The 8,151-nt window shown below is 36.7% G+C and overlaps 1 protein-coding gene across 1 annotated transcript in view; it reads left to right on the plus strand.

Moving 5' to 3' along the window:
* SRD5A2 (steroid 5 alpha-reductase 2) overlaps positions 1–8,151 on the plus strand; it is a 77,089-nt gene that overhangs the window by 40,073 nt on the left and 28,865 nt on the right. The gene's annotated exons all lie outside the window — the stretch shown is intronic.

The following is an 8,151-nucleotide window of genomic DNA, read 5'->3' on the forward strand; positions in this document are numbered from 1 at the left end:
TTTTTTTTTTTTTCCATCCCTTGATTTTTAATTTATTTTTATCTTTGTGTGTAAGGTGAGTCTCTTGTAGGCCGCATATTGATGGGTCTTATGCAATTTGCCACTCTCTTTCTTTTGACTGATGCATTTAATCCATTCACAGTTAGTGTAATTAATGATAAGTATGAATTTACTGCTGTCATTATTTTGTGTTTTTTCGTTGCGGTGCTCAAACTTTCTTTATTCCAAATATTTTTCTGTGCTGAGTTCATTTTATTATCAAGTTTTCTTTCCCTTTTCTTCATTACTGTTGATTTTGTGTTCACTAAGTGCCTAAGGTACTTGACTGCTAACCAGAAGGCTGGATGGAGTTCAAACCCACCAGCCACTCCTTGGAAGGAAGTGGGGCAATCTACTTCTGTAGTGACACCACCTCAGAAACCCAAGGAGGGGTAGCTATGAGTCGGGTCTGACTCGATGGCACATAACAACAACAGCAACAAGAAGTCCTTGTCATTTTCTTCTTTCTTATTTTGCTTAAAAGATTTATTAATTTTCTTTGTGGTCATCCTGTAGTATATTCTTATCTCCCTAAGTATGGAATAATCTTTCTATATTGACATTGTCCTGAACTCCTTTCCATATGGAAGTTGTGTAATTATGCCATTTATTCCCTCTATTTGCCTTGTAGTTGGCATTGTTTACTGATTTATTCCTCTAGTTCTGAATTTTCCATTTTGTAATCTTATTTTAGATTTGAAAATTCTTTTCTTTAGTTGGCTTCTGAATGCTGTTGTCACATGTCTTAATCCTAAGTTGTCTTCCATTGTTGGTTTTCTGTTGGAAAGGCTCCTTTCCTTTCTTAAAAGAAAAACCCTAGTATTTCTTTTAGGGTTGGTTTGGTTTTCACAAATTCCCTCAATTTCTGTTTGTCTGGGAATTTCCTAATAGTATTGCTGGATATATAATTCTTGGTTGACAAACTTTTTCCTTCAAGATTTTGTTTATGTCATCCTATTGCCTTCTTGCCTGCATGGTTTCTGGTGAGATATCAAAGCTTAGTCTTATTTGTTGCCCTTTCTACTATGTAACATTTTGTTTTTCCTGAGCTGCTCTAAAGATTCTTTCTTTGTCTTTGATTTGGAAAGTTTGATTGTGGTATGTCTTTGTGACGTTCTCTTGGGGGCCTATCCTATATGGGATCTGTTGAGCTTCTTGGATGGGTATCTTATCATCTTTCATGATATTGAGGAAGTTTTCTGTTAGTAAGTCTTCAAAATTTTTCTCTATTTTATTTATTTATTTTTTGCCTCCTCTTGTTCTGAAATTCCAATCAGGTATATGCTATTTCTTTTGATATCATCCTGTATAACTCTTAGGTTTTCTTCATCTCTTTTCATTCTCTTTTCTGATTTTTCCTCATACAAGCTGGTGTCAAGGGATTTGTCTTCTGGCTGGGATTTGCATTCCTCAGCCAATTTGATTCTACTGTTTTAACCTACCAATGTGCTATCTATCTCTGTAATTTTAATGTTCATCTTCTGTATATCTAATTACGGCTTTTGTATGATTTCTAATTGCTTATTTATTTTGCCATTTTGTTCTTGTATGATTTTCCTAAATTCTTCAAGTGTATTTTCTGTCTTTTCCTTGCTTCTGTTTGTAGTTTCCTTGAGCTCTTGGAAGATCCTATATATTTGTCTTTTGAATTCCTTATTGGATAGTTCTATTACCTGTTCTTTCTTGGGGAGATTTCACTCCTTTTTTTTTTTTTTTTTGGTCACTTGCTTCTGCTATCTTGTCTTGTTTCTTTGTTTGAATTGAAGTTGTCTGCTGTCTCCAAGATTTTTGAAGTTGTTTTTATTTGTTAATGTTGTGCTGGTTTGTTTTATCCCAGTTTTTCATTTTGCTTTGTTTTGATATATCTGGATGAGTGGGGCAGGTGTGCTTCTTTGGTTGTTAACTTGACAGCACCAGGGCACTCCTGAGACATCTCCGGATTGGTGGAATAACTGGCAGCAATGTGGATGTGGGTGTCTGTTCGATCTGAAGAGGAGCTATAGTTGGAATGAACAGGTGATGTCCACCATCTGTCATTGATCCAGTGGTATAGGGGAGCTGATAACAGTGCTCATCCATTGGGTGAAGTGGTCAGTGCAGTAGATATGGCTGACTAGTGGAGAGTTAATGTTCTCCTTAAATTCCTTCTGATCTGTCTACACTCTGTCATTATTGCTCTGTGGATTCCATGAAGTTATTTATTTATTTTCTTCCTCGTCATTATCCGATGTCTCTATTCAAGATGTCCCCACTTTGGCTGATCCCAGCCTCTTCTCTTTTCCCAGTTACTAATCTTGCTCCATTTTCCTTTCCAATCTTCACTCAATGTAATTCCTTATCTTCTCCTTTGATGCTTAGAAATCCAGGATCATTATCTGTATCTGTTTCACACATTTTTTCTGGGTCTCTGTTGTAGAGGATTGGCCAGAGTGTGTAAGCAGGATGCCATCTTGTCTCTTCTCTGATCTGAATACACGTATCTTAGTTTTAACTCTTCCTAACATATTTATAGGAGCTCTGGTAGCATAGTGGCTAAAGCACTTGACTGCTAACCAGAAGGCTGGCGGTTCAAACCCACCAGCCACTCCTCGGAAGGAAGGTTGGGCAATCCTACTTCCGTAGTGATACTGCCTTGGAAACCCAAGGAGGGGTCGCTATGAGTCGGGGCCAACTCGACGGCACATAACAACAACAACAACAACATATTTATTGACTCAAGCCTCAGTTTGTTTGTCTTTCTAAAATGAGAATGTTGAACATCACTAAGGTTGCATTACCTCTAAACTCTGGCACCTAAAAAAGTCTTTTGATCATAAACATTTTCAAAATCTAAAAACTAAATAATGAAGGGGCAAGTCTTTCCTGCATTAGATCTTACATCACCAGAATCCCTACTTCTTTCTTGAACTTTCTATTCAAGACTATTTGCTATTTATCCCAAGTATTTTATTCTTTATTTCAACCATTATATTATTAATACTTAATATTTTCATTTGATTTCTTTTTTAATGACTCCTTCCTGCTTTGTATTACTAACATCTTTTTTCATTCTTTTAGGATCCTTATTCAGCTTAGTTAGAATTCTTGTTTTGTTACACTAATTTTGCTTTATGTAATCTCATGGATTGAATTTTGCCCCTCAAAAATATATTTAAACTTGACTAGGCCATATTTCTCAGTGGTTTGGCAGTTTTGTAATGATGTAAGTTGACAGTTATGTAATGATGTAGTCACCCAGTGTTGTAAATTCTATAAAGGAGGATTAGGGTGGTGTGTATCTTGAGATGCACCCTTTAAGTACCACCTTACTTAAGTCACTACTCATCACCACCTTACTGAAGTCAAGTCCTTGCTTGAGTCACATTTTTTGTCCTATAAGAGATAAAAGGAGAGAGACGTAAACACACACACACACACACACATAGACAGAGGGAGAGAGTGGGAAGAACTCGGAGGAGAGTGCATCCTTTGGATCCAGGGTCCCTGTGCTGAGAACCTCCTAGACTCAGGGAGAAGGTTGTTGCCAAGACACATGGAGATCTCCAAGGAATGCTGGACCTACAATTGTTGAAAGACCAAGACTTTTCTCCAGAGCTGACACAGAGAGAAAACCTTCCCCTAGAGCCAGCACTCTGAATTCAGACTTCTAGTCTCCTAAACTGTAAGAAAGGTTGGGCAATCCTACTTCCATAGTGATACTGCCTTGGAAACCCAAGGAGGGGTTGCTATGAGTCAGGTTTGACTCAACAGCACATAACAACAACACAACAAACTGTAAGAAAATAAATCTCTATGTATTAAAGCCATCCACTTGTGGTATCTCTGTTATAGCAGCTCTAGATAATTAAGAAACAATATATGGTGTTCAGTTTGTTTATTATTTCTTAGTGGTTGTACTCTTCAATTACTTAATTATTTTGATCTATAAGACAGGTTCTCCAGGGGAATGTATCTGTATGTGTATCATGTCTTTGTCTGTGTCCCTACTGGTGAGCTTAAGAAGAGGAGTTGATCCTCCAGTGAAGCCCCAAGCATCACAAAACTGCTGTTCCTGGATTCCCTGTGTCATAACTAATCAGAGATTTTCTTTAAACTCTTAGAAGGAGTACTGTGAAGAAGAAATTATCAACTGTAGCTTACTAACCAAGCATTGCATCCATGGAAAGAAGGTAATGGAAAATTAATGTCATAGGGAAGCTACTTAGTCTATGCCTGTTTTCATCATTACTCACCCCTGCAGGGTGCTTGCACTCTCCTAATGTGACCTTATTTAACACACTCGGCTGCTAGCTGAAAGGTCAGACATTCAAATCTACCCAGAGGTGCCTGAGAAGGAAAGCCTAGTGATCTACTTCTGAAAAATTAATCATTGAAAATACTATGGAGCATAGTTCTACTCTCACACTCATGGGGTAACCATGAGTTGAAGTTGATGGCAACTGGTAATGTGTGACCTTATAGTTTCCAGGCAACTTAAGTTATTGTCAATCACAATGGCAAAGATAGAGAATATTCTCGAGCAGAGGGGAAGAGGGTAAGTGAAAGTAGAACTTAAAAGTCCTTCTATGTTGCATCAGCCTACTGTTTGCCCTAGGATGTTGCCACAATCACCCCCTCTCACACACCAGACTTATTCTACCCAGACGTTGCTCATGGTTTTTACATTACTGTCATTTTTGCTAGGGTTGAGTTTGAGAGCAAAGAAAACACTAGGCTATGATAGTTTGTTATCTTGTGTGTTAGCCAAGTAACAAAAGGAAAAGGGAAAAATTCTGTCAAAGAACCCATTTATGAACCTAGCCTAATCCACTTATTAGTCTGTATTTATTAGCAGTTTTAAAATAAAACATACAAAGCCACTTATTGAACCAAATTCAATTTTGTTACAAAGTTTTCTTCAAATTATAGGTCCATTTCAATTTAAAAATTGAAGAACCTTCTTTGTTAAGTAGGAACCCTAGGGATGATAATGTCTCTTAGGAGAGAGACCCCAGAAAGGATTGAGGTTCATTATAATTAGAGTTTCTTGATATGCTTTTAAATAGGATAATAGGAACTTGAGAGCTTTTTGGGATAATGCAGATATATTGGTTAGTACTATTGGATCCTGCTGAAGGACAAGGTGTAGTTAGCTCTGTAATGTTACCTACAGTTAACAGTCAGATATGGAGAGTAGATTAGAGCCTCATCTAGAGCACCAGAGGAAAAGGAGGACAGAAGAATCTTTGAAACCAGAGTGTAGTGAAGAAAGAGATAGAAAAGGGAAAGAGAGGGAGACAGACAGACAGACAGACTTACCTTGCAACCTAGAAGGCAGAGATTGTTTTCAAGGCTAGGGCTGTCTGGAGAAACCCCCAAATCAAAGAAGTTGTAAAGTTTACAATATGCCTGCCAGTGAGACCAGTATGGAGTGTCTTTAATACTATTGCTTAGGAAAATTAGAAAATGCACACATGCCTTCATTATTGGAAAGTTAGAAAATACAGATTAGAAACAAGGGGAAAAAATTAAAACATCCAAAATCATACCCAACAGAGATAATTGTTGCTACCAATTTGCAGATCAAGTTCTTTTTTCTTTTTTTTAATGACAATGACTTGTTTTGGTAAACTAATCAATGATCATTATAAAAATTTATCCAATGTAGGAAAGTGAAAAGAAGACATCAAAATGTTCTAAACCCACACTCTAAAAACAAGTGCTGCCAACACTCCAAGTGTCCCACCATGCACATGTGCATCTGAGATAGATTGTAATCCTTTAAGGAAAACAAGAATTCCCAGGACATGATATCATAATAAAATGTTCAATTTAGTTTTATTTGAACTTAACTGAGAAAGAATGACTGAGATGAAATTGAAGAAACTTTTGAATATCCAAAACTTCTTTATCACAAGAAGTATTGCTAGTTCCCTTTAAAGATAAGAAAAAATTCAGAAAATATAAAGGGATGGAGGTCATTATATATCTTCAAGTCCTCGCTCATTCTTCTGCTCCTTCAACTTCATGTAATGTCTATTGATTCTGCTGCAAACAATGAGACAGTTTTCCCCTATGTATCTTCTCACCTCTTCTTTCCCATTCTGTGAATATCATTAGTTATATAGCCAGGGTTTGTAATCAATTCCAATAGCTATATAATGTAGTTTTATATTTCAGTATATTAAATGCCCACCCAAGTCCCTTTACCTAAGATTTTTCATTGTCAGTTTTTCTTTTGATAATTCTCTTCTTAGGCCAGCTTTCTTGGTTAAGTAATTTTTATCCTAAACATTTTCTTTAATGAAAAATTTCAAACAAAGACATAAGTTAAAAAGAATAGTACATCTATATATCCAATACTTAAATTCGACAATGAACATTTTGACATTTTTGCTTCATATTTCGCATGTATATGTAAAACCTCCTTGAGGACTAAGGTGTGCCTGACACAAGCTATGGTATTTTCAGTCACCTCATATGTGTGTAAGAGCTGGATGATGAATGGGGAAGACCAAAGAAAAGTTGATGCTTTTGAGTTGTGGTGCTGGTGAAAAAAGCTGAAAGTGCCATGTACTGCTAAAAGATCTAGTGAGTCCGTCCTGGAGGAAGTGCAGCTGCAATGTTCCTTAGAAGTGAGAATGGCCAGACTTCATCTCACCTACTTTGGTCGTGTTGTCAGAAGGCACCATTCCCTGGAGAAGGATGTCATGCTCAGTAAGGTGGAGGGTCGACAAAGGAGGGGAAGGCCCTCAATGAGATGGATTGGCACAGTGGCTGCGGTGATGGGCTCAAGTACAGCAGGGATTGTGGTGCTGGTGTGGGACCCGGCAGTATTTCATTCTGCTGGGCATAGGGTCACTATGAGCTGGAAACGACTCGAGGGCAGCTAACAACAACATGTAATTTTTATATTAAAATAATTATATTTTTGTGGAACCATACAACATGTTTTTCTATCTACACTGGGTTGACAAGAGAAACAAAACTAGTGAAACATTTTGGGGTTCAAACCCAGTAGCTACTCCACAGGAGAAAGATAAGGCAGTCTGTTTCTGTAAAGATTTATAGCCTTGGAAACCCTGTGGAAGTCACTATGAGTCAGAATTGACTCAATGGCAGTGGATTTGGGTTTGGTTTATATATATATATGTGTGTGTGTGTGTGTGTGTGTTTGTATGTGTGTGTGTGTGTATGCATATATACGTAATTGTAAGGATGATGCAGGACCAACAGTGTTTTATTCTGTTGTACATAGGGTTGCTATGAGTTGGAACCATCTCAACGACATCTAAAAACAACGACAGCAAAACGTCTAGTATTCATTTTATATTCAAATTTCTCTAGATATCCTCCAAATGTTACTGATTGCTGTTTTTCAACTTAAGATTCAATGAAGGATCATAGATTGTTCACTCTGCTTTTGAATCTCTTTTGATCTACAACTGGTCCACCCACATACCTTTTTTTTTCCCTACAGTAATGGTGTTTTGAAGAGACCATACTAGTTATAGAATATCTCATAGCCTGAATTTGTCTGTTTCACTGTGGGTATATTAAGTTGCTTTTCTATCTCTAGTATTTCACCTCCCTGAAAGTTAGTTCTAAGGGCTTGATTAGATTTCATTTAAACATATATATATATATATATATAATATTTTTTTTGCAAGAACACTTCATAGGAGAAGTTGCATAATTCATAGTGCATACTATCAAGAAGTATATACTAAGAAATTCTTCTACTCTCAGTGATGCCAAATTTGGTCACTTGATTGAAGTGGTGACCTCTAAGCCTCACCATTACAGAAGCATGATCCCTCTTGTAATTAGCACATAATACGTGGGGTGGGACTTTGGCACCCTGTGGATAACAGAATTTTAATTTTATAATTCCCGATCCATTTATGAGCTAATATAATTCTGAAAAGTAATGACTTACTTATGAATTGAAGATGGAGACCATAGGTCCCTTTAAGAAGATGAGAAGGTAGGATAAATGCTCAATTATCTCTTTAATTACACTTAATAAATTTATAATTCAGTTATAATATAAAGGATTTGGTGGAATAGTCACCTCCAACCTTTTATTTATTTATGTAAAAAATATTATTACCGACTCTTGGATTTTTATTT

The sequence above is a fragment of the Orycteropus afer genome, unplaced genomic scaffold (assembly GCF_000298275.1).
Source record: "Orycteropus afer afer isolate SDZICR_OR568_19922 unplaced genomic scaffold, OryAfe1.0 scaffold00054, whole genome shotgun sequence".
NCBI classification, from domain to species: Eukaryota; Metazoa; Chordata; class Mammalia; order Tubulidentata; family Orycteropodidae; genus Orycteropus; species Orycteropus afer.